Genomic DNA, 27,824 nt, shown 5'->3' with positions numbered 1-27,824 from the left:
TAACGCGCTTCATTGTTTTTATTTCTCTCGCGCGAGTGTGCTATAGAAAGGAGTTATTTTAGCAGCGCAGTTACTGTAAGTGTCTTTAGAAATCATTTGCAAACGAAGTTTTTAGAAATAACTTTTTTTTCCGCTGGCCAGTTTGCTACTACGCTTATGTGTGATAGAATCATTTATTAAATATTAATAATATACTCTAAATGAATACGCAATTTACTTTGTAAAAAAAATAAAGCGAAAAATCATAATGTAAAAAGAAAAAATACTACTAAAAAATTTATCCAAAAATTAGTTTGATGAAAAAATAGTTTTTTTTTTAGATATAATAGTTGTTGTTTTCTGAATAATCATATAATTCAAAATGGAATCAAATCGTGTAACATTCGAAATAGGAGGTGAAGTGTCAGATAAAGTGAAAACATTAGAAACAGAAGAAAAGTCTCCATATGAATATAATTGTGATACTCTGAAACAAGATCTGGAGCGGAATCAAAGTTGTTCCAGGTTATTAGGTATCCCTTCTTGTAAAAAAATAAATGGCAATTCAAAAGGGAATACGTCTCCAAATTCGGCTTTACCTCGAACCCTTTCTACCTCCGTCCTGCGTATAAAGAACAGGCGTTCCTTTTGGGAAAAGTTTATGAGGTAATTTAAACGTTATATATCTTTTAATGACCCTATTTTAAAAAATACAATATAATATAATAAATATTTACAAAAACTTCAGAGACATTTTTGCTTTATTTAAGAGAAAATAGAAAATAACAAATGTGTTGAATTTAGCAAGTAATGTTCATCAATGAATACTTAATTAACCAGGTTATATTTTTATTAATTTTTGATAATCCTTGTTGTATTCAGATGTAACGGTTCAAGCTTAAGTCATCTCGAATTATTTTTATTCCAAACTTGTACGGAAAGAATAATACATTTCTATTTTTCAAATAATTATATTATAATTAAATCCTTTAAAAGCAACGAATTTCACTTAAAATTTGTAAAAAATCCTTGCTGTAATTAAATATAAATAATATCTTATTTAAAATGCTTTTTTAGGGCTTTATTATAGTTCCATAATCAAATATTTTGATTAAAATATAGTAAAAATTATTAGTTATTTCAAATTATCCCAAAATTGAATATATAGCAAATAATTTACCAAAATATACAGATATCAGAAACAACCCTTCTTCAAGAAGTACAAATAGAGTCTCCAATCTTTTCTCAAACGTGCAAGATCTTGAGCATTTTCATCAAGCTCAATGTTAAACATCAAGCAATTAAATATATTTTTAAGAGTATCATATTCCCAATTAAACAAATTCAAATTACTTTAGAGTCAAAATCTAATTGCGAGTCGTAGCTTTCAGTATATATTACTTTGATTTAATTGATTATTCAAAGATCAAATGTTTACCATAGACATCAAGTAATTTAAAATGCAGATGTTAAATCTTTTTTTTTTCTTATTGTGGATGGACTTTTATAAAGATTTATTGGAAATTTGTCCATTTCATGTTGTAAAATAGTACTTTTTTTACCTCATAAATACATACACACGTACAGTTCAATATTTCAAAACCAGATTGAGTCACTTATAGTCAAATTACTTGGATAAATTATGATTTCCAATACTTTTTGCTTAAGTTTAAAACCTTTGTGTATTTACGAGACTAAGGTATATTGGTTCCGACATAGCTTCTTTTAACTATACAATCTATCACTATCTTATTCCTATATTATATATGAACATGAATTTTGGCATCTTTAAGAATGCAATTTGTTAATCTTCTCTTTGCTCATAATTTGGCTCCTAAGTAATATTTAATTGGGGTTTTTAGATCAATAAAAGTACTTGGGAATATGTTGCATTGAAGAACGCTGTTGGCTTATAAAATGTTATATATTGTTCATATTATTCTAATGAAATTCATTGCTCAATTTATCATATCTTTGTCCTAATTTACATGAAAAGTTAATAAAAGAGACTAAATTTGATTATCTATTCATTATATTTTATGTTAATTCACAAAGAAGTGTTAGTTATAAATAACTTTGGCTAAAGGAAAGACATAATTTTATAATTGAAAATCTACACAATATTAGTGTTGTCACGGTTTCAACATTTCTTGTACCGGTTCCGGTCCTGGAATTGACATTGATGTACAATACTTATAGATACTTTTTGAGTAATTTTTTTTTGATAAATGTTGATAAGGACCAGGGACAAACTTTTATCATTTAGTGAGGGAGGGGCTTACCCCCAAAAATTATCAGCACCCTACTGCTATTACTTATATATATTGAGTTTGACCCCTTTCCTCAAAGGAGCTAATAACGCCACTGTTTATGTCAATTCACATGCGCTTGCAAGGCCGTCCTCAGGTTTGTATGTGTTTTGGGTTGGGTGGAAGAGGGGCCTAAATAACCATTTTTTTATTAAAGATAATTTTCAATCATTCTATTATTAATAAAGGAAATTTGGTTTGATTAGATCAGCTACAATTAGTTGCTACGAGGGGGGAGGAAATACACAAAGACATTGGCGAGACCTACTCAGATGTTGATCTTCAATTCTACTCCGAGTCCAACAAGGATTTACAATAATCATAACATTGCAACAATCATCAAGGTTATTTCCTATCTTTTATGAGCATACAATAATATTTAATTAGGTTGTGAATTAAATTGAATCTAGCAGGAAAGGAATATAGGAATGAATAATGACAACAGCTGAAGAAATAAAATTAATTTTCCCCAATACAAATTCCAGATAAATGGGAGAGCTAAAAAATACACCAGATTTGCATTACTTTTTACAATAATACATTTTATACCAAACAACATCACCATTTTTCTCTATATACATACATATATGTATAATGTATATAAAATGTTGCTAACATAGTAACTATATGATATAAAAGTTTTGATATATATTCACAGTACCCACAACATCTGACATCATTGGTAGATAAACAATGTTCGTGAACACAAACGATTAAAATTTTTATTAATTTATGGACAACTTTAATTCACTTATTTGGGATCGAAAATTCAAAAATGTATTTCTCTATTTTTCAAAGGTATGACCAGTAATTACCCAACCGGTGCTCTGCAGAGCACAAAGGCTCTGTATAGTATAGTCTAAGACTCTGGGAGGTTGTCAATGTCGACAAAAAATTTCTTTCAAAAAACATCAAAAATTACAAAATGAATATTCTTAACAAAAAATAGTCGTAAAAAATGTTTCAAAACATGTAAATTCTCATTCTATATTTGGTAAAAATTAGATGATCCTTAAAAAATACGTATTGGTGCTCCACAGTGATACAAAGGTTGATAATCAATGGATTAGAATATAATAATACAAAAAATATAAATAGTGATAGTTTATATATTTTATTTACAAGAATATCTTTCAAAACTATTACGTAATGGATGAGGGGTCATACTTTTTATCTGAAGTATTTAAAAAAAAAAAGAAATGACCTAATTCTTTAGATTAAAGTAGATATTACAATAGAAAGCACATATTCCCTGGACAAGAGTTAGAAACCTTCCATACACTAGCGTAAGTATATCAATATTTTCTACCCCTATCGTATTAATAAATAATATACATATTATAGATAATTGGTGTAATAATATTTTTTTCAATGTCTTTTGTAATGTGTATCTTGCATTGTAATAAGTCAGACTTGTAAGATTTTGCATTAAAAAAAACTTATTTGATAGTTTTGAGCTTATTTGAGCAGCTGTCAAAGATGAACACCAGCAATAAGGAAATACCCCATATTTTATAAGTTTTCTTCGATAAAGGATAAAGCACAAGCCAGCTGGCTCAAAATGTGAAGAGTGTTATAGTCTCAATACTGTAACAGACAATCACAGCAATCTTGATTTTGTCGATTCCATTGAATTAATTTGATGTCAAGGATACTGTATCCTCTGAAGGGCCAATTGTCCAAAATGTGCAAAATAATGGAAATTGTTGAGTCCGGCCCTAATGTGAACATTCCTTTGCTTGACATGGAGATAAAAATTAATGGGATTTTTTTTCTTTTTAAATTCATTAAAAGTAATGGATTTTTTTTTTTGTGTACCTAGGTACAACTATGTTTTAACTTAATATCTTATAAAAACATAAGATAATGGATTTCTGTATAGTTCACCTAATATTAAGATTTGAATGATATGAATATATCTAAATAGCTATTGTAACTGATTTCGTGGACATAGAGAACTCATAAAAAGTGACTTTATGAAGCTCCTGTTTGACAAAAAAGTACAACTAATGCAAACGACCTCATTTTTCCTCGTGACGTATTCATTTATTTAAAATTAAATCTTCTTTCCTCTTTACCCCCTACTTTTTTTTTTAATTTCAATATTTAGAAAAAAAGTATAAGGAGGAAATACAAATATGAGAATGGTTGAATTAACATAAAACAATTTTAAACAAAATTAAGAAATATTTTTGTCTTCCGCCCAATATTTCATAGACATACGAGGTGTGTCGAAAAGTAGGGTTACTTTTTAAAGTTTGTGGGCACCGTCTATTTGGTATGGTGTATTTTTTTTTATTGTTTATGTAATTACAATCGTAAAAGGACATATGTTATTGTTTATAGCTATATATATTATGTTAAGTTTGTTTTTGAGAGGCATAATGATTAGATGTATTTTGCATTTTTGGTATTTTTTTGCTATGGCCTTTCCATTTGGACAATTGGCTTTGGTTTTGATATTATAACCATATACCCTTAATTCGTCACCAGTTATGATCTTTTTGAGCAGTTCCAGATCATCAGTGACGTCTGTCAAAAGCTCATAAGTGATGCTTATTTGACAATATTTTTGTCAGAAACAAGTCTCATGTCGAAAACATGCAAAAAAATGTTAAGGAACGAACCAACCTATAAGTGAATTTCCTCAGCAACTTCTTTGATAGTTTTTAACTATTATCATAAAACATTTTCTTCACCAATTCAACGTGCTTGGGTGTCTAGAGCGAGGGTTGTCATGGGTATATTCACGGCCATCTTGGAAGAGTAAACACAACTTATAAACATCTTTTCTTTTTACTCAGAACATTTTTACCGTCTGCTACTGACAAAATTTCAAGTATTTTTAGAGCAATTAATATCATTTTTTATAAAAAAATTACATGCAAATTCTTTGATCCATGCTCTTCAATCACAAAAATTGTCACACAAACAAAATACTTCTAACCATTAGGTTTCTCAAACACAATCTAAACATATTATATAGCTTTATATAAATGTATGTTCTTTTTTTAGTATACTAACATAACAAAATAAAAATATATAGCATACTAAATATACGTTGCCCACGAAATGGGTAAAGTAACTAAACTATTTAAACACATCTCGTATTTGACTAAATTATAAGCTTTTTATTTAAAGTTTTGGCATGAATTATTCAAGAGTTTTAAGGATATAGTTTTTTGATTCTTGAAACTTATTTCCACCCTGATATAACATTTCAAATCAAATTTATCAGTTTGTAATTATTTTATTGTGACGATGAATTTTGGATTCTTAAAGTGTTATTTGCAGTCCCTCCAAAAGATTAATCAAAATAATTTTGGATAAAATTGCGGATAATTTATTGAAGAATATAAATGTTATTTATACTACATTTAAGAAAAATTATTGTAACTGGATTTTTTGTTGATAATGATGTGAAATCAAGAATAATTATTCATCTTAGATAGCAAGTTATTTCTCAGCAATTTTTTTGATTCTTAGTCTTTTTGGGTATTTCACATAACAATGAAAACGAACTAAAAATATAAAATATTGAGCAAAAAATAAGTTATTTTTCATTAACTATGCTGAATAGTTATATTTATTTGCATGAATAGCTTCAAACATAATTTCTGTTTATGCATTTCTACTTAATTTATTGTACTACATTAAAATTAATTCAGATTTAGAGACCACTAAATTAAGTTGATGATAATTAAAATTTATTTATATTGGGTCATTTCGCTTTGTTGTAGGTATTTGACTTTTTAAAATGATATTTAATTAATTGATCTAGAACAATATATATACAGTCAAAACTGGCCTAAGAGTCACCTGATTAAAGCCTATCACAGCACTTAAGGGTCCTTATCCTGTTCTGATGCAGAAATTTCTTAGCATAAATAAATGTATTAAGCGTGTCCCTACAATCTTTGGGCAGAGGTCTCACAAATAAGTGCATATTTATTACATAGGTTAATAAATTAATATGATTTTAACGGAAACTTTTTAATTCTTACATAGACTTTTTATTACAAAACAGGGAAAGCCGACAATATAGTCATAAGCCCTCTCCTGACCAGTTAATAAATAAAAAATCTATGCATTTATATTCATTAATTAATGTTTTCCCAATATTTCTGTCTTTCTTTCCCTGCTTACCTGAGAGTGATCAACCTGCCATTACTGCCCGGAACTAAATTTTATCCTCTATTGTTTTTGTTCTATCCCTTAACTTTTGAATTGTTTCAAGATATCAAAACTGGTTTAGGATGTCACCTGCACTATGCAATCACTTTTTAAGTTGAGCTTGCCTGATCGCTTAAGACAGGTTTGACTGTATTATGAAAATGTTTAATTATAATATTGGAGAAGGGTAAAATGTAAATAAAAAAAATTGTATAGTTGAAACAAACGTTTTTGTAATAAGTTCAATCCATTTCAATACATTTCATTGGTAAAATTATTAATTAATTATTATCGATACTCTACTTCAAAAGTTATCAAACTTAAATTGTACAAAAATGAGTTCTTTAATCACGTCACAAATTGCATAAAAGAACAGAAGTTATTTATAATAATGAACAAATGTTAAAAAATATCTTTAAAAATATTAATCAAATGGGTTAAAAAATATCTTTAAGAATGTTAATCAAATGGTTTAAAAAATTAAATAATTATTATTAAAATTAACAAATGCAGGATAACTTTTTTTTATTATCTTTGCCTCCAATGTGGCAGGCTTACAGAAAATGGATGTCATGAGCAACTAATAAACTTGATTTCAAAATAAAAATGATCCTTAAAATCAATAGTAGTCAACAGCGTCGTATTTATCTCCAATGTCTTTCTAATACAGGCTCCGTGCACTGTTTTTGAAATTGGGGAGCCAATAACTACGGTGAAAAGAATTGACAGTTTCACTGCTATGTGACGTTAAATTCTCGAAAAGTATGGATGCCATGCTCCCCTAAGGTGCGGACCCTGTTAAACTAGAGATATATTCACAGATTAACAAGATTTTATGTGAGTTCCACAAAAGAGACTTAAAGGAACAAATCGATAAATATTTAATAAAAAGGCGGAGGCGGGGAAATCACCTTGAATTGATGTAGATTTAAAAAAATATAAATGTACTATGAAAATATTTGGACTCACATCATTGTTGAAAATATGATTTTTGTTGAAAAACATTACAGTTTTATTATCGTTGCGCTCTACAAAAGTCAAATTCTTTGTCATTTTGTTGACTGACAGTTTGTGAAAAGTGAAAATAATTAAAATATTTGTAAATAATACGTCCATAGACGAGAACAATATACATTTCTTTTAAATTTGAATATAAGTTTTTCTTTTTCAAAAGCTTTTATTCTTGAGGAGGGAACATCTAAATGTAAAATGTGTCAGCTTATGAATGACATAGAGTAACACTGATAAAATGTTGGAAAGTTATGAGGCTAAGTCCCAGTTGGACTTAGATTATAATGGAGGATAACAAATGGAGTAATTCAAATCTAAGTTCTTGCAAAATACGGAGTAGGGCTTGTGTTTATTTCCTTCCTCCATAGTTGCTCGCACCTAATCCAATGAAACATCATAAAACCTAACCTGCTATCCTCTGAAATATTCTTCAAATTATCAGGATTACTTACTCAGCTGATTTTTTTGTTTTTACTTACGGGCATGTTTTGTTTTTTTACAACTCGAGTAATAAACATAAATGTTTTTTGCTTTATTATTATTTCAGACGTTTTGTCTTTTTTTTCCTTAGAATTCCTTTCGATTCAACAAGTCAACAATAGATAAAGTTATATAAGAAACTTTCATCTTTGTATGTTACTTGAGAATATTGCAAAATCGTATACTCACAACAACATATTTTCTAAGTTATTTATATTTATTCATTGAAAATACCTAATATTGATAGATTTTTTACATAAAAGTGTACACTATACCGGGTTTGAATGCAGGACATTTATAAAAAAAGAGGAATAAGAAAAACACGTATCAGCTGTACAAACTGTGTGTATTGACATCCTCCCGCAAAAAAAAATAACACAGTCAATCAAAAAATGGCTTTACAAAGCGACAAAAGAAAGTAGGTTGCTGCTCTACTTTGCTCAGAACACATGCCAATAGAAATATGAAACTTGACTTAGGGAAACAAGCGGCTTTTTACAACGTCAAGAAGCCTATTAACTCTATAAGGACCAAATTAATTTCTGACAACTTTAAAAATATTGAGAATGGTTTTAGCTTTAATATACGGCATTTATTATATAACTGGGAGAAAATAAAATATAAATATAAATTATTACATTTTTTATTGAAATGAAATATTGTGTATTATTTTGTGAATAATTGATAAAAAAGTTCATTCAAAATGGCACATATATGTACCAAATAGTAGCTCAGTCTAAAAAAAGTTAAATGATATTACATATTATTATAATTTGTTTTGTCCATAGCTTATCTAGAAGTGTAGTTAATAGTCAAATTTGGTGGAATTCTATCGTCATTCCTTGCAATATGAACAATGATGCAAGACACTTTGTAGGCCGTTTAACATAAGGAATATTATGTTACTACTCCAGTTGTAAAACTTTTGCTCAAAAAGTTATTTCTGCCAATACAAGTATCAACATTTGTTTAAAATGTAACATATATGTTCCGATGGTCCTTTTAGGGTTAATGAGAGGATTGATCTCAAAACGAGCTTCAACAAGATGATGCACCGCCACACACAGCAATGGTAACTTTGCGTTCATCTGACCTTTTTGTGGAACAAAATTGCATTCCATGAAAAACGAAATGGTCACCATACTCGCCAAACCTGTTTTACTTTTACTTTTGACTACATGCCGAGGCCAGGGCCTACCGGAAAAGGGCACCGAATATCGAATCTCTCAATGGTTCCCTGGATGAGCGTTGGAATTCCATGAATCCCAATTACATTGTTTCATCCTTTTTGGCTGTTTGATGTATAGTGTTGTTAGAAGGTGTAATTTATTCCTGGGGCTACTCCATCCCTCCAGAGAATATAAATTAAAAATTAATGGGAAACCAGAACCAGTACAATGGGAATGATGGTTTCATACAAAGTCACCCGGGCCCGCCAAAGTTTCCTGCGCTGTATGGCAGAGGTTATCAAGAGAGGTGGATCTCATTATGAATTATTGAGTGTCATTAGATGTACCTTTCAATGTACCTTTCAAATAATAATAATAATTTACATTTCTATCCCTTTTAGCTCGTTTGTTAAGCCCCTTTGAAGATTTTCCCAATTTATCTGGACCACATTTTATGTATTTAGCTGTCAAGATTTATTTAAAATATTTGTAATGTTGCTCACTTTAGGACACAAATGTAAAAATAATGGTTATAAAGTTCCTTTTCATTTTCATAAGTAAGGAAAATTAGGAACACATCATCTCAATTCAAGGGCAATTTCTTTTTGATTAGTATAGTAATAAAAGCGACAAGATGCACGAGTGATTGAGCAAAGGTATCCACAGACAAAAAGTAAAATATGATCTGACATTTGATTGTTTTTGTTACATTAATAAATGGAAATTATAACTCTGATTGACTCTGACGGTGTAATTATCAATTTTCTACTATTGAGTGCGTGCTCTTCAAAAGACAGAGAGGCATCCTCAGGATTTGTTGTGGAGTTTTAATTGTAATTGTTTATTGGACTCAGAGTATAATTGAGGATTGACATCAGAGTAATTCTTGCCAATGTCCTTGTTTATTTTCTTCTCTCCCTCCTCCCTAGTCGCATCTGATTATAGCTTCTCTCATTCCAAACATTCTTCAACTTGTCAGGGATACCATGTTGATTTTATATAACCTGCCCAAAATACCCATAATTTTTCTCAATATGTAACATTGTATCCTTGTCTCTACCTTTTGCTATATCTGATGTCTATAACTACAGCACAACTTTGCCAAACTGTCGATCGAAATCATTTTGTTGTCTTATTTCTTTCTCTATATAATATATTAGTATGCTGCATTTTATTTCTAGATGAGCATACGTAAATATATATTTATTTTGTACATATACTCCAATATAAAAGAAGAACAAAAAACATTTTTTCCGTATCATTAAACGAATGTTTCTCTATATAAAAAATAACATAGTTTAAAAGTCATATACTCGTAAGAAGGAAAAAACGATTAACTATCTCATTCATGTTCGCTAAAAATATTGTATTATATGTATATAACTCTTACATTTCTCAAATTATTAGTTTTGTTATTCTTATGTACTATTGATATCGAAATGGATAGAAAAGGGATATTTATTGTAGAGTTCATTAATAAAAACATATATACAAATTATTGGATGATGTCATTTGTAGACAATGTAATTAATCAATCGTAATGACTGTTTATGTCAAATGTATTGGAATATCTAGTACGTTATGACAAAAAAAAAAAAAATCGACAATGGACAACGCACTTGGGAATTTTTTTTCTATTGAACTCAATGTACATAGGTTCGCGCCCAGTCATTCGTAGAGAAGGAAATATACTTTATGTATATGGATTTCACACAAAATTACTAGGTCAGATGGAGTAAATATAATAATATATTGTTTATTTATACTGAATAAGTGCAACTCCATCAGACCAATTAATGGAACATTTAAAAAAATCAAGAAAAGAAATAATGTACAGGCCAGGCCTGCCATCTAAAATGCAAGACTTTTATAAATAACGCGCCTTTTCCTATTTGTTATATTTTGATGTTATACTATACGAGTAAAAGTTTGTGACTTGTTGTTAAATCTTTTTCAATAAGCTTGAAAAACAAGACTCTTGGCCTCCCCACAGCTCCAACTGTTCTAACCTGGACTTTGGTATGTTTGGGGCCTCAAGAGGAAGCTTTCGGATATCCCAATACACAACGAAGGACCAACAGCAGGCTACAATCATTAGTGTTTGATCCAAAATAGAGCCGAGCTTTATAAAGAACTGACGGACAAAGTTATGCATCAGGCTGGAACTAGTTATTTAGGTAAAAGGTGGCTATATATTTATGAATTACATTTTCCAAATTTGATGATATAATTTGAAATATAGCCATTTTTATTATTTCCAAAAAGTGTTACATTTTAGACGTAGGAGACTGTATTTCGTACATCATATAAAGAAACAGCACAATATGCCATAACCATATTTGAGCCAATTATAAAATTTTTATTCAAATTTGTTGGATAGGTTAAAACTCCTTAAAATATTTAACTATAGTTAAGAATATTTATTTAATTTATGTGACTTATATCAGCCTCTTTCACTCACAGAATATATCGATTTATCATTATTTTATGGTAAAGAATTAAATGGAAGTCTGTACACAATCATTGAGATAATAAGCATAAATAGTTAATCAAAATTGATGAAAATATGTCAAAAAATACAAATGTAAACCACACTTAATTTTGAGAAATATCTGTATAGCTTGTTTTTGTGTTGACGGTTCACAAATAAAGAAAGAATGACGTCTCATGGTCTTTTATATTATATAATTGTACTTTTATTATTTGTAATAAAAGGCTTTTACAATACTCTTGAATGAATAACTTTCTACTCGGTAGATATGTGGACTGTCAGTGCAAAAATAAAATAGAATATTTTCTCTCTAAATTTAGACTAAGTTACATTTATATTCGTATTAATGAATAATTATAGTCAAAGTATATCAACATATGATTCTGTTTAATCTTTGGAAGGAGCTGCTAATTACATATAAATTAGTAAAAACTCTGTCAAATTAATAAATTCATAATATAAAATTAAACGGCAATAAATTATGAATCATAAATCACGAGAAGGCTTTAACTATAATTAATTTTTTTGAGGATCCCAAAATGTTAAAAAATTAGCTTTTATACTGGGTGCTCCATTAAATCTGAACAAATTCAATAATTAATTAAGGTTGACAGATTGAAATTAATTCATATTTCGATATATATAACCATAAACAATAAAAAAATCTTCCTCTCTAGTTTACGTACAAGTAAAGAAAATGACACTTGAACGTGATTGACAAAGTTCAATTCGCACACTCCAACCAGTTGGCCATCTCCAGGATTACCGTCTATGCTGACAACAAGCTCGAAATCTTAAAAAGTGAGAAGGGCTGTGTAAAAAAAGACGAAACTGGATTCAAAAGAGATACAGAAAACAGCTCAGGCCAATCCCCTCGAGTCCATAAGAGTCTAGACTGTCCATAAAGCTATCAAAAAAGTGAGTGGGAAGAGCCTTGTGAGAGTGGATGTTAATTTTGACACAGGCAATGAAAGAACCCAATTTCCTCCATGCCAAGATTCCTTTTATGATTGTTTTGAGTTCTTTTGAACTCTTTTTTTACAATTATGGTCACTCTGAAGCTCTTATACTAAACCCCTCGACTACATCTATTTGGTGCTTACCCAGGGGGAGGCCTACAGTGTATATCATCCAAACGCCGAAACCCTCAAATCCACTGTCAGTAAGCATTTAGATGATATGACAGATGACTACATCCGGAGCGGATGTCAGGCCTTCCCCTGCCCCTGGAGGCCATCATTACTACTAAGGCTTGCTAAATTAATATTTAAGAGAGCTCAGATTCACATCCATTAATATGATTAATTTTGTTAAAATTCTATTGTTAATCAATAAATTATATTTTGTTTCAGTTGAAAATTCAAACTGGTTTTATATTTTAATAGACCACTTGGTATATAAATTTGGGTTATTAAATGAAGTAATAATTAGTATAATACATGTTTATAAATCACTTGAATATAAAATCAAATCCTAATTATTTAAAATTGTCAGTTAGACAGATCATTTCTCAGCGATGAGCTTTCTTTTTTACAATAGGATCCTTAAACGTCTTGTACAAATTTAACTCCTTATAATATGCAGCACAGAGGGAATAATACCATATTATATTCAATTTTTTGACATTTAAGAGATCCGTGACCCACTTTTAGGTCGCAACCCACATAATGAGCAACATTTATTTAACACACTCATGGAAATCGCAATAATATATATGTATATTTATAAAAAAAATTATATATGCATTACAATTTGTGTATCAATTAAGGCCAAACGGGTGTCAGGGATCCCCGATATTTTTAAAGAGTACTAAATTCTCTTAAAACCCCCAATTCAGAAAATATAATAGATTATTTATGGGTGTTTTTTAAACATTTTCTTCAAATATAGTGGGATACAAATTCAGTCTTTCTTTTTACAGGGAATTTATTTATAAAAAAATAGTAAAAAAAGTAATTTCCATAATGCTTATCGTTAAGTTACGTAATTACACTTTTTTTTGCTTATATTAAGATATTCTCCAGAGAATTGTTTTCTTTTAAGTATACAAATGTAATGACACTCCAAATTGAGAAAAATTCTTCTAACTTGCTTTTGTGTTGACATTTCTCACTTTTTTTAATTTTGTTCAAGAATGTTTGATTATTAAATTCACATTGTATACTCGTATAAGTTTTTTTTATTTTTTACCTAATTTAATTAGTGTTCAAATGATAACTTTTTGAAATATAAGACTGAATTATAATGGCTTCAAATTCGAGGACAAGTTTTAAAAGAAATAACTCAATTATAAACATTTTTTTTTCTTCATATTGTTAATAATAAAATTAAAATTTTTTTTAATCAAAATAGGTTATTATTATTAAAAGCTTTAATTAATGGAAATTTTTGGCACTTTTTAGTTTTATATATTTGAGCCGAGTTTTTATTTTTTTAAATTTATATTCCATATTAGGCCTTATTTAGAAATATGAAACATATAAACAAAATGTTTATAGAACAATGGCTAGAAAACATTTTTTGCTGAAGGACAATTTGCCGAATACTATTTTGCCGAATGAACATTGGGCCCAAAAATTTTCTTTTATTTATTGAGATATACGATTGTATATTTTAATTCAATTTATAATTAAAGTCTGATAAATAGATATTGTCCATATATCATATATGTCATATATATATAAATTAATTATTATTTTTGCAGAAAAATATTTTCTTATTAATAATATTCATTAATGATCATTATATGAACACAATACAGCAGTTTGTGAAGCAAATGTAATTCAAATGTTTAACGTTGATACCATGGTCTCCTATAACTTGAACTCTGAATACCTACCTGAATTTTCTCAGGGGTTTGCTTAACTAAAGCCAACAAAAAACTTTTTCTGATACATTATGAGTCATAAAGAAAAAAATGGAAGTGACTTCTCGTGTCTGTTACAAATGAATTCAAGCCCAAAATGAAATTTATCTTTGAAGACAGATACTAAAACTGATCTCAGTTTTTCTCTCAGTCATTTGAATTCTGAAATAAATATGAATATAGTAATTCGGGAATATTATCCTTCAGATTCAATTTTTAACCTTAAAACAATACCCAAATTAAAAAGTAGGATTAATTAGACTTATATAAAAGGGTTTTATTTGATTTTGTACCTTGTTCTTAACTCGATATATTTCCATTTTTTGCCTGAAAAACGATGAAAACCCCACACTCTTCTTTAGACCCTTATAACTTATTCATAATACATAGAGATGATGAACATCATGGCTTATATTACAGAAAAATATTGAATGTATAATTTTTCAAATGATATATTTTAAAACTTTGGATCTCCAAGGATTCCATTTTGTATTTTTTAAGTGTTCCCATTTTATAAAATTAAAATTATCTACTAATCTTTAATGAATCACTTTGTTGTTGCAATCCTGGTAATTCCCAAGGATGGAGTTCACATTAATCGCTTATGAGGAATGGTAGTTTTCCTAGGATGAATTCTCCTCCTGTTATCCCTCATGAAATTTGAAATCGAATTCAAATATCTCTTGATATAGGTGATCAAGTTAGAAGTATCTTACTTCGATTGCCTCAATCTTTCTTTTATGAGGCATGACGTCATGAAATTGACATTGAAATCGGAGCAAATTTGATGATAATGTTGACTATTTGCTCGTACACCCCCATAAAAAATAAGATCACTACAAAATGGAACAAAAACAAAAACATTTTTGATATTTGTATAAAGTTATTTTTATGTTGAGGCACAAGATATGTATTAATTTTATTGTTATTGTCTTTCTTTCTTATGTTACAAATGTTCAAAAAAAAAATTAGATTTTCTTCTTCATAAATTTTTGTAAATATATATATTTGTTTTGAACATTTGTAACATAAGAAAGAAAGGCAAAAAAAAAAATATTACATATCTTGTGCCAAATCAATTGTTTTACAATATATGAGCCCTATAAAGCGTTGTTTTTTTCATAAATTTTGTTTCCATCAACAAAATATTTTTATCAACCCTGGTGAGTAGCTGCGAATTCCAGTTGAACTAGTAAAAATTAACATTCACTTTAAAAGAATGATAAATTTATATATTTTTATTGAAATGCCATATCGGCTAAAAAGCGACAAAAAAAAAAGATAAATGGTTAATATATAAATTATTTAATAAATGTGCTTACATTACATAGAACAAAAAGAAAATTTGTAGGCATAGTGGTAAAAAACATTCTAGAGCAGTGTTAAAGAATAATGATTAAATCTTCAGGGAAATAAAAATACACACGAGTAAAAGTATATATGATGATAAAAATGAACTTTGTAACCCTGTCAATTTGTAGAATTTTTTGGAATAGAGCAGCATAGCTTACATGATGTTTCATTAGATTGGTACAAGTAGCTATGAGGATTGAAATACACAAAAAGTCACTTCATGGTTGATAAGGGTTTTCACTCAAAACTCTCCTACAAATCCTTATAGTTACTCTTTATCATTCATGACCCCACACAGTCGTGGTGACACTTAAATATTATCTCTTTCACAAGGAAAGAAAACCAATAACAGTTCAATAAAATATAAAACACTGTTTAGGTTGCCAACAACCAAAAACCATAGGAGCAATATTGGTTTGAGAGTATAAAAACCTTTTTTTGATGGGTTGACTTGAGTTATTTATTTATATATATGACAAGTTGTCTAACATTCATTCAAGGTGCATTAATTATTTATTTATTTACCAACATCGTTTACCTAAAAAAAAATATGTCAAGAATTATTCAGCAAACTTAAAAATAAAAAAACAATCCTTTGCCTTTTTTTTGGGAAAACTTTTTATACATCAAGTTTTTGGATAAATTGGTTACTAAATGCTAGAACTAACAACTATTGTATTATTTTCTTCTATTATTTTTTAGTAGAAAATAGGTGCCAATAGTTGTGGAGCCACAAATAAAAATTAATTTGTTTAAATAAAATATACAATTGAAAAGTTTATAGTTCTTATATATATATTTCCCCCCCCCCCTTTTGAGAGATAAAATAGTCTTAATTTTTTACTTAATTTGCCCTTTGACAAATATCACTTTACCTTGAATTGAGTAATGGTAAAGTGATATCCTAATGTTAGTCAAACTTTAACATATTCCTATTAGAAATTTATGTATTCAGGAAAACTTCTTTAACTCGGAATAGATGGTTATCTATGTAACTAAGCCTAGTTATCCAAAATTACTAATTAATCAAACTTTTCTTGCTTTATTTTGACTCTATAATTAAATAACATTGATAATCAAATACTAACTATGTCTTTTGTATAGGAGTATGTTGCAACTTATGTACAAGTAGTAACTTGTATATTTTGCAGGGCCTTGGTTTTGGGACTTTTTTGGAAAAAATTGAAAAATTAATATTTTATGAAAAAAAATTTGAAAAATTAAATTTCAAATGTATCCATGGATATTTATAGAAAAATACATTTTTTGGACAAAAAATTTGAAAAATGACATGTCAAATATTAATTTTTTGTAAAAAGTAAAAACTCCTTAACTTTGGCGGGGGAGGGGGGAAGGCTACAGCCTCTAGTCCATCCCCTGTGGTGGGCTCTCCTAATAAATATCAAAATTAAATTAATCTTTTTAGTTGTTAAATAGAAATTACACACTGAACATACAATTATTGAAAATATAAACCAAAACATCACTCAATGTGGCTCCACATTGACCAAAATCACATTCTCGACACGAACACAAAACCTGTTGAAAATATTTTGGATGTATTATTGTACATCTAATTCTAGTTCTCCATAATGCCGGCTATCAACTAATACATATTGCTGTAAAACGTCTTAACAGCCTGGGCTCAATAATGCTTTACACATTGTAATCCAGAGATTTAGATCAGATGAGGATGGTGCAGAAGGACTTGCCCTCGAAAGAGGCAAAGTTATCCAGGCAAAACTGCGAGATGTATGAAATGGAGCCCCATCCCGAGTTCATTCATACTTTCTCTAAGGATAATTGGCCTTCAACGTCCACCCAACAGTCGTTATCAAAACCTTTGGGAAAGCCTCAGCATAAACTTTAACAATGATTGGAGAAATATGGGTCCATCTACTTGTCATATAAAACTAAACTTCCAAGACTCATGACCTGCACAGCTGGATGTTTAAAACCTTTGGAAATTTAGGACATAGTCCGCTGCGAAAATATTCGTGTCCAAGAAATTTTCAGTACCAACAAAATCAGGCATCCTTTTCTTTTTGCTTGCAGTGCACTCATTTGTCGACTGACTAAAAAGAATCTAAATTTAGTGGTGAAAGAAAAAGGTAAATTATTGGCCGATTATATTTTGTTTCATTTTCATCCCTCATCTAAGTAACAGTTTTCCTTCACTTAATACTTTCTGTTTTTATCTTGAAATTGGAGACAACTCATAGATGAAAGTCAATTATCGCAACATTTTAGAAATAAGGAATTAACTTCGCTAGGTTAAGCGATGCTTCGAAAAAGTTGAGATCCCTCTCCTCCTAATCTAATAATATATTCTTCAATTTGCTAAGTTATTTATTCATTAATAAAAGGTCGTGATTCTTGAATTTTAACTAATCTCTATCGTTGTCTCTATTTTTGAGATATAAGTATGATGTGCGGCCAAACATATAGAATACTAGAATCAATTAAAAGCTGAATTTAAAAATTACCTCCCACACACTGTAGCTTTCATTAATGGATCTTAATCATTAGCGGGATGATTATATCAATTACTTTATAAGAAGAAAAGCACTTAGGTAAATTAATATTTTATTTCTATGAAAACGGAAATAGGTTCATATATACATAAAATACATTTATCTTTCTCCAGGACTTTCTGCATACATAATCAGGTTGGTTTAATCTATGACATATTCTCCCTCCTCCATACACGCATACACATTGAAAGGATCGTTAGGGAATCATTTCCAGAAATTATTTTTTTGTATGCATAAGACAATTCATAAATTATTTATGAATGTATGCCACCTATTAGTCTCAAATAATGATGTAATCTGTTTATAAAATATATGTGTTCAAATAAAAACACTCTTGAAATTTTTTTATAAACATGAACCCAATATTTCATGAATATTTGGTTCGTGTCGCATAACATTGGTGCAAGAGTGTTTATTTTTTGTTGTTTTTATGCGCTGAATTTTGCCCTATACTGTCAACAACTCTACTGTAAGAAGCTGGCGATCAAGCAAGAATGATCAGGATACACATCTCTTTGATGACCTGCCAGAAGCTCCGGGACCACAGATATACAGTTTATATGTATCTATCCTACAGTCCATCCTGGCACCAAGTGACTACCACCTCTTCCTATTTATAGACAACGTGCTTGGGGGTACAAATTTTGCATCACTAGAGGTCTGTAAAAATTGGTTGTCTGGGTTTTTTACCACAAGGAAGAAGGGATTCAAACAAGAATGGCATTATCAAGTCGATTCTCCTCGGTATCTAGTTATCAAACAAAACGGGGCATACTTGGCTAAATCTAAGGATTGTAACACTTCCAATAAAATATTCAAATAAAGCAAAAATTATGAAATTACTTTTTTCAAAACCTATTATTTCAGTTAAAAAAGGCCTTTATAATCAAATTTTTGAAATTATTTAAGATATGCAAGAACGTTAATTAGAGTGTACAACATATTTTTCATTTATACGACTTATTTTGGTTCCAATATGACGTTTCAAACATAAGACCCTTTTATATAATTTTCCCCCTAATTTTAGAGAAACTTGCGGGGTCTTCAAAGGCTTTAGTCAGAAATATTTGTTAATAGAAATTAAAAGTAATTCGACAAAAAATACAAAGATGATCAATAATCCATTTTGAGTCCTATTATTCTAGAATGGAATTGTGTTGCTGGATAACATTTACATTATACAGTTATTTAAAATAGTACGGTTTATTCTTTTTTATTTAAGTAAATATGAAAGAAGCATTGTTGTTTATAATTAAGAGGTTTATAAATAAATTTGAGTAAATTGATTTATCTAGAATGTAAATTAAATTATGCATTCAATTGGTTTATTTTTTTAACTACCGTTGGAATTTGATTCCTACTTAAATTCTGACCCAACAAATCCTAATAACTCAAAAAAATTCTCACTTTTGTCTTCTATAAACTATTATTGTGTTGAATTTATTATGATGTGATGCAGTCAATCAGGCATTTAGATATTTCAAAAAATTTAAGCAGGGTCCAAATTAATCTTATCCTGGATATTCCCATTATTTTCTGAGTGAATCAAAACATAAACAAAAAAAATCGTTACCTCCAGTTTTTAGTACTTTTTTTTCAATTCAAGGTTAATTTTAGAAAAAAAATTTACCTTTTATTTGTAAAAAGAAGATACTATCAATGTGTAGAGCTCTGAAATATATATTATGAATTTTCCATTAAAAAAAATAATATTTCGTTATTCAGATTCACGCAGTCACAATTACTTTATTATATTAAATTATGTATGCTCGAAAATATATCTTTTAAATTGCCTATAAAAAAATAATAAATATAGTTTAGTTTGGTTAGTCTTGATTTCGTTATTGTACATATTTAGCAATCAAATTCACTATTTGGATGCAAAAGAAAAAAAATATTTATTCAATCTACTGAAAGTTTCAAACAGTCTGCATTAAAGCAGTCCTATATATCAATAAAATAAATAAACAGTACTGTTTGGAATATTACAGTACATTATATATTATATTTATTGATTAACTTTCAACCATAATGTTCAGTGTGTCTATTAAAACCATAAGATATGATATATTATGGCGTAGATTTTCTCAACTGAATTTAAAAAAAAAAAGTTATAAATCAATTTGACAGTTTTTTATACGATTTATCAACATTTAGAAGATTTTGATAGGAGTATCAGGAATATTTTCATACGTTAAAACTTGTCAAAAATATTCAAGACCAAAATTTTTAATTAAAAAATAATTTATTCATTGAAGTTTTCTTGAACATTTGTTACCAATAGTCTACAAAAGTCATTTAAAATATCAGAGTTTTTTGTTTATTTTTCTATGAAAATATTTTGTTACACAAATTAAAAGCTGTCAAATGATGTATTACATAAATGCATATTATTATTTTTTTAGAACAGTAATTATTTTTTTGACTTAATTAATATTTAGATAAAAAGGTTTAATTAATAGATTAATTTAAAAAAAAACAATTCGTACTGTTACTATTCGATAACAGAGACTTAAGATTTCAGTTAATTAATCTGTTAATTTATATACCTATAACTTTATAGTTAATTAATTGGATTTATTCAATTAAAAATTTTATACCCATCTTATACTTTTCATCTCCTTCGGGATCTAGTTATCAGAATTTATCAGATAATGTTTTTATTAACCTAAGCTTTTCAGATGGAAAGATTATTCTTTTTTTTTTGCTTGACAAGCTAATATTTTACATAAAATATCAACCTATCAGGGATTAATATTTTTACTCTAACACAAATGAATTTTGCTAAGATAATACTTACTGAAATTAACGTTACTCAAATGAACAGACACGGTTTTTAAGACACCCTAGCTCCCAAAGAGTAATTTCTCGAAAATATATATATTTCCAAGAAAGACTGCATTGAAAGTATTCTATAATACCTATAAGCTTCATTAAGTGATTGTAATGATATTTGTATACGAATAGTATGCTTCACAATTATACAATCTGTCCCCAGCTTTACCAAAAATTAGCTCTTTCTTTACTTACTTTACTTATTTGCAAATTGGATTAATGTACAGCATTTAAAAAAGCAGGACCCTTTGATTCTAAAAAACATACACTACTTGTTATAATTATATAAATAAAATTTAAGAAATTATAAGTAAGACTTGCCTCAAATTTATTCATTATTCAAAAAAAAAAAAACATGCCTAAATTTTTGAGCATTCGTTATTTAATAACAGAACCCAGCTAGTTACTAGCACTTTTTACGAAAAGTCTTTGCCAATTTAAATACAATGTCTTTTGACAAATATGGTGCGGCAACATAAAACCAGACTTGAACAAAAAAGGAAAATATCTCATTATGAATTAAATTATTTTTTATATGTCATATATACATACAGCCAATATTTCATAAACATACTTTTGTCAATTTTAAGATTTGTATTTAAAATTGTAGGATGGATTCAGATACCCAAGTATTTTAGCTCTAGATAAAATCATTTTTTTGATTTAGGGACTTATGTTATCCCCGATATGGTCTTTTATATCAATCCATCAATTTATTGTTCCCATATTGTGGCGATCAATTTTCGATACATGCTGTGCCTCCAATGGGTTTATAAAAATTGTGAGATATTCGTCAATGTATAAAAATTTAATCCATTCTCATTTTTAGGATTAATCATTTTAAGTTCCTTTTTGTGCAGACGGGCCACCAAAAACTTTTTTAAGAAAATACATTTTTTTGAATAATTTCAAAATTGTGAAAATATATTTTTTAATATTTAGTACAAACCCCAAGAGACCAGGGCCTAAGAAGCTCCCATAATTTAAGAAAAACATAATTTCTTTCAATTCTGCTGAAAGATAATTTATCTAGAAATGAAGAAAATTCTAAAAACGTGTGATGAAACTTTCTTCAAGATTCAAGATTCAAATCATTTCTCCAGTGTGAGGGGGAGCAATACAACCACATATATTAGTCTCAATCTATGAGGTTTGAAAAAATAGATAAACTAAAGGGAGTACAAGAAATTATTAGGCGTTGGCAAACAGAAAAAAGACCAGACAAACTTATTTTGAATTATTTTACTATCACAAATTTTCTTAGTTACATTGTTATTTCTTAGAGCAAGTAGTCAAACAGTTCAAAAATATTAATTGTGCATTTAAAGGTATCCATGGACGGATAGATACACTACAGATTTTTTGAATTCACATCCTGAACATCCAATATCACATCCAAAGTAGAATAGAGGAGGAACATCTTATGAATTCTTGCCTATATGATTACTTGCTACGGAGTTGGATTTGTTATTTTTTTCTTCTAATAATAGCTGTTAGTTGTGAATCCAATAAAATGTTATACTAGCAATCCTCTCCTCCAAAACAGTATTTAAATTGTCAGGTGAACCATACTGGCAGATCATACAAATATGAAAGTATTTTGTAGAAATGACGTTTTGTGGAAGTGAGATACACTGGCGTCATTTGCAATAATTAGGGATCCTTCTACGCCGACAGATATATTTATATTAAACATAAGAGTATTCTAGAATATTTGATTGAACTGTATTACAAAAGTAAAATGATACTTGAGTATTTACCTTAAAGATGAATTATTATTAATATTGAATTATGTATTACGGTTACCTTAAAGATTAATTCATCGTACAGATGGGCCTATATTTAAATAATGACTCTTCTGATTTTCCTTGCATTATGATATATAAGTCACTGCACCTTTTTTTTTAAATCAACTAATCTGATTATTATTAGAAGATAATTGTCCATCATACATAGAGATTACATAGCGCAGTTTACATTTAATAATTATAGTTCATCCGTCATTATATAGGAGGAAAACTCAAAACAAGCCTTTTTTAACTACATATCTAGAGCTTTATTACGAATTGTTCACAAAATAATTAGGAGAGTCAAAAATAATTGGAAGAGTTCATTTTTCTGGAAGATCAAAAAATCCATAATTACAAAGTTTCTTGGGGGTTTTTTCTTCTCTTCAGCAGGATTGACTCCATTTAATATTATGAATTAAAATCATTTAATAAATAAAATAAAGGAATTTTATGTTATAAAAGACATAAATAAACATTTTGTTTAAAATTAATTTCTCTTTCTAAAACCTCTTTATCCATTTTACAAACACTTATATATACAATCATATATAAATACAATTTTTTATACTTACTAATTTAATATTTACAAAACATAATGTATTTAAGAAAAAAAAACCCAAAACAACTAAAATACATAACGAATAATAAAAAAACTCAATCTGTAGTTTCTGTTAGTGATTGGACGATTAATTGAAATCGAGAATCGGAGAATTGGGTCTTTTTTCTGGAATCAAGGTCAGGAAATAATTAATCAAAGTCAGGAAATAATGATTTTACCCCCGAGCATTAAGTATAAACTATAATGTTTATTTATGTACTTTTTACTCAATTGCTCAATTCCTAATGTAGTCTTCCTTGTTCTTAGATTGAATTGTTTATTTTTCTCTCGACTGCTCTTTCCCTAGAGTCCTTTAAATCAGTCTTGCTTTTGTGAGCTGTTGAGTAATAAAAGTTACTTTACAAGATATATTAGTAAGTTTGTGTGCTTGTCTGAGGAAATTTATTTTTAAACAACGAGCGTATGTAGCTATAACTATAACTTTGTGTATATGTAACTTAGTGCGTCATATGTATAAAAAAAAGGGGGAGTACATATATAAAAGAGATGAATGTGACATAGGATGAGGTCTAGAAAGGAAAATGAAATATTGCAATTTGTCTAAATCAGATCGTTGGAACCCAATTTTTACTGAAAAAACCAACAATTTTAAGAGCTTTGGAAAATTGCAAACTACTCTGTAGTTAATCATCTACAACAATTATGTATGATATGTTTTTTTATTAATTATGCATTTATATTTAAATAAAATAATATCATCTCTAAAATCTCTTTACAAAAATAACAAATCTTCGGGTATCAAAAAACCGAAAATCGTTGTATGGACAATTAGGGACGTCGTTATCTATCTTATGCTATGATCTACAAAACTACATAAAACAAAACTTAAAAGCCGTACAATTATTATGAAACAAAAATAAAACTTAAAAAAGTAATTTTTACAGAAGTCCCATCTGGTTTGGTCTTGCTGTGGTCAAGTTCAGTCCTGCCTATCTGTTCTAAAACTGATAAAGTTCGGTCTACAACCCAGCCTCTTAACTTTATTTTTCCGCTTTTTTAGTCATTTCTAGTTCTGACAGTTCGAAAGACCGATAGTCTTAAGAACTGGTCCTGAGACTGGACTAGACCAAATAAATAAGAACTGTCAACCCCCTAATATTAAGTTAGGGAATATGACATATGCTTAAATCTAGAAAAGGCGAGAATTACTCATACAAAATTACCTTATAGTTAGAATGTTTTCTTTAAAAATAACTAGAGCCGCTATATCACGTTAAATATTAGAGCCCCTAAGTTTGTGTAATTGAGTTAAAAGTAAAAAGTGTTACAACTATCTCCAGTCTATCCATAAAATAAAAATTTGTTATTTATTCTATTAGACCAAAAAATGAGTAAAAATATCTGCTCTTTTTTCCATATCCCTACGTAACCCAAAACAAACGTATTCTGCAATTACCTAAAATATATTTGGAAACTTTTTTGTGTATGTTGATACTGCCTCTGAATATTAAAGTTATATTATGTGAAATTACATTTTTTGTTCAAAAAAAAAATTTTTTCTTTCGAAGGATAAACAGTCTTATGATAAATTGGATATGTACGGTATATTGCTGCTCCGGATGTCGTTTATACAAAATAAACGAATATTTTGAACTCACACATATATATCACTGTAATAAGAGTATCCCCATAAAATAATTGACAACTTGTCAAGATAGATGAATGTAATCGTAGCTTCTACACCCTCTTCCTCCTTTACAAAATAACTTATTTATTTACGATTGTTAAGAATTAAAAGATTAAAAAAACAACAACATATGGATGGGCTAAAACTCAGTCAATATCTCATCGTTACACTAATATACATAGATATATAATCATGAAGATTGTGTGTATTATAGGCAAGTTAAAAAAACTTAGAAACGGATAATCAACAAAGGTAACCCTGACAATTTGAACAATGTTTTGGAGGAGAGCCCCTTAGCTGCTATGACATTTCATTAGATCAGCTACAATCAGCTGTGACAAGGGAAAGGGAGGGAAGGAAATAAACAAGGACATAGAAAAAATTAATCTGATGTCGATCCCCAATTCTACTTTCAGTTCAACAAGGGCTCACAATCATTAATATGCAACAAATCCTCAGGGTTACACTCCGTCTTTTATGAGCCCACACGGATGTTCAGTAAGGTTTTGAATATAGTTGAATCTATTTAGGAAAAGATGTTCACTACTCAGGAGTTAAATAACAATGACAACTGCTGAAATCCTGAAAATTCAGACTACCAATTCAAAAAAAACAAAAAGAACCGGGGAAACTAAAAAAATCCACACGATTTACATCAATATTATAATACATAAAAACTGACGAGTTTTTTGAACTTCACGGTAATCCTTCAAGTTTCAAGAATTTTATATTGACATTATACAGTAATACGCTGGGTAAAAAGAGTACTATAAATGATAAAAAGAAGAAAAAAAAGATGTTAAGTGACCTCAAGTAGGATCAAACTTTAATAGTCTTAGGACTGAACAGGACCTCACTGAGACTGAAATGGACCACATCAAGACTGAAATGGACTGGACCAAGACTAAACTAGAAAGGACTGCAGTCTTCAGTCTGGAATAAGGATTAATACAACACTAATGGTACTATGAATCATAATAGGTATTACAATCAATACTGTCACACCGAGAACATCAACCTCAATTTTTCGAGCCCCTGAAAACTTCAAACAAAATTATTTTTTTATAAAAAAAGTCCACAATTTTCTGAGCTATCCCCCATGGCAAACAAAAACATACAGACGCTATTGATATACAATACATATTATTGAGCTTAAACACATTTTGTTTTATTTAAGTCAAAAAAGTATTGAAATACCGTTGCTTATTTTGATACTGAAACCAGTCGAAAAATATTGGTATCGTAACAACAATTGTCATTTCTATCAAGTTTCCTTTCCTCTATTAATCTTCTAACAAATAAACACTAATTAGTGAACCATTCATGTTGTTATTACCATAACTATTGATAACTGAAAAGTGTTTTGAATTGCATGCAATAAGTTGAAACGAGTTCCGCTTGTGATTGATGGTCTTATAGTAAATAACTTTATCTTTCTCTATTTAAATTTTCTTTTATCATTTCCCGGATCTAGCAACAAATAGAGTCAAAAGATGTTAAGGAAATACCATATACTCTTTAAAAATGTGGTCATAAATTCAATATGTATATAGCGTTGTATATTCTAAACATTTTTGGGTATGTAAAAAAGGAAACCGAAAATTAACATTGTAACACTGACAATTTAAAAAATTTGTGTATATGTGTATGTTTTCTTGTTTGTTTTTTTACAATTCATTAGATTAGCTGGAAACAGCTATGAGAGAAAGTAAATATATTGAAGTCCCACTTTATATCAAGAAAGAACTTAAGTAGGAATGTCTCCGTTTACAACCTTCCGTTCTACTCCAAGTTCGACAGGGACTTACCTCAGTGTGCCTCTTTGTCATTCTAGAGAACTTTAAAGTGGATACACTTTATACTTCGATGTATATATATATAATAAATATATATAAAACAGCTTCAGACTAGAATAAGCACACAGTAAATCACAAAACTTCTTCCAGATTTTTCATAAAACGATGCATCCTTATTAAGCCTACCTAATCAAAACAATTTGAGCTGTGCACCTCAATATGTTCTAAAACTATCGTCGATTATACATTTTAAATAGCGTTTTGTGATACTTAGACCTTGTAGTTTTTGCTATATGAAGCATCTTTATCAAACCTACATAATTGTACCTATTTGAGCTATTTACTTCAATATGTTCCAAAGTTATGCAGAATTATGCATTTTTAATTAATGCCTTGTGTTATCTTGACCTCTTAAAATTTAATGGTCTCTTACTGTGACCATATATAATATTCCTACCAAGTTTGATCTAAATCGAACAGTAACTTTGGCTGTAATCCTAAAGGACTAAAAAACAAAATAATAGAGGCAAAACATAACCTGTGTTCAACTTTGTTGCAGAGGTAAAAATAAAGTAAAAACTGTTCTTGTTGCTGGCAACAAAACAAAAAACAAGCAATCTAAAAATGCTTAGAATTTACATTGCTACCTATATATATGACGTATTATTAAAGAAATATCTAAATTCTTGAGGATACAACTATTATAAAGCAATTTTAATTACGTATCCTCTGTAATATTTTCTAATGGAGCATTTTTTACACACCTAATACAAAATGCTAACGTTTTTGAAA

At 28.8% G+C, this 27,824-nt stretch overlaps 1 protein-coding gene and 1 long non-coding RNA gene across 8 annotated transcripts in view; both read left to right on the top strand.

The window, feature by feature from the left end:
* Window positions 1-27,824, top strand: part of LOC121114280 (3',5'-cyclic-AMP phosphodiesterase 4C) — a 531,705-nt gene that overhangs the window by 413,846 nt on the left and 90,035 nt on the right. The window lies entirely within an intron of this gene.
* On the top strand, window positions 529-27,824 carry LOC139904903 (uncharacterized). The gene is made up of 2 exons (XR_011779172.1): window positions 529-645; window positions 8,741-27,824. It is a non-coding gene; the product is annotated as an uncharacterized lncRNA (long non-coding RNA).

This window comes from Lepeophtheirus salmonis, chromosome 3, assembly GCF_016086655.4.
Source record: "Lepeophtheirus salmonis chromosome 3, UVic_Lsal_1.4, whole genome shotgun sequence".
NCBI lineage: Eukaryota > Metazoa > Arthropoda > Copepoda > Siphonostomatoida > Caligidae > Lepeophtheirus > Lepeophtheirus salmonis.
This window is presented reverse-complemented; position numbering and strand designations above follow the sequence as displayed.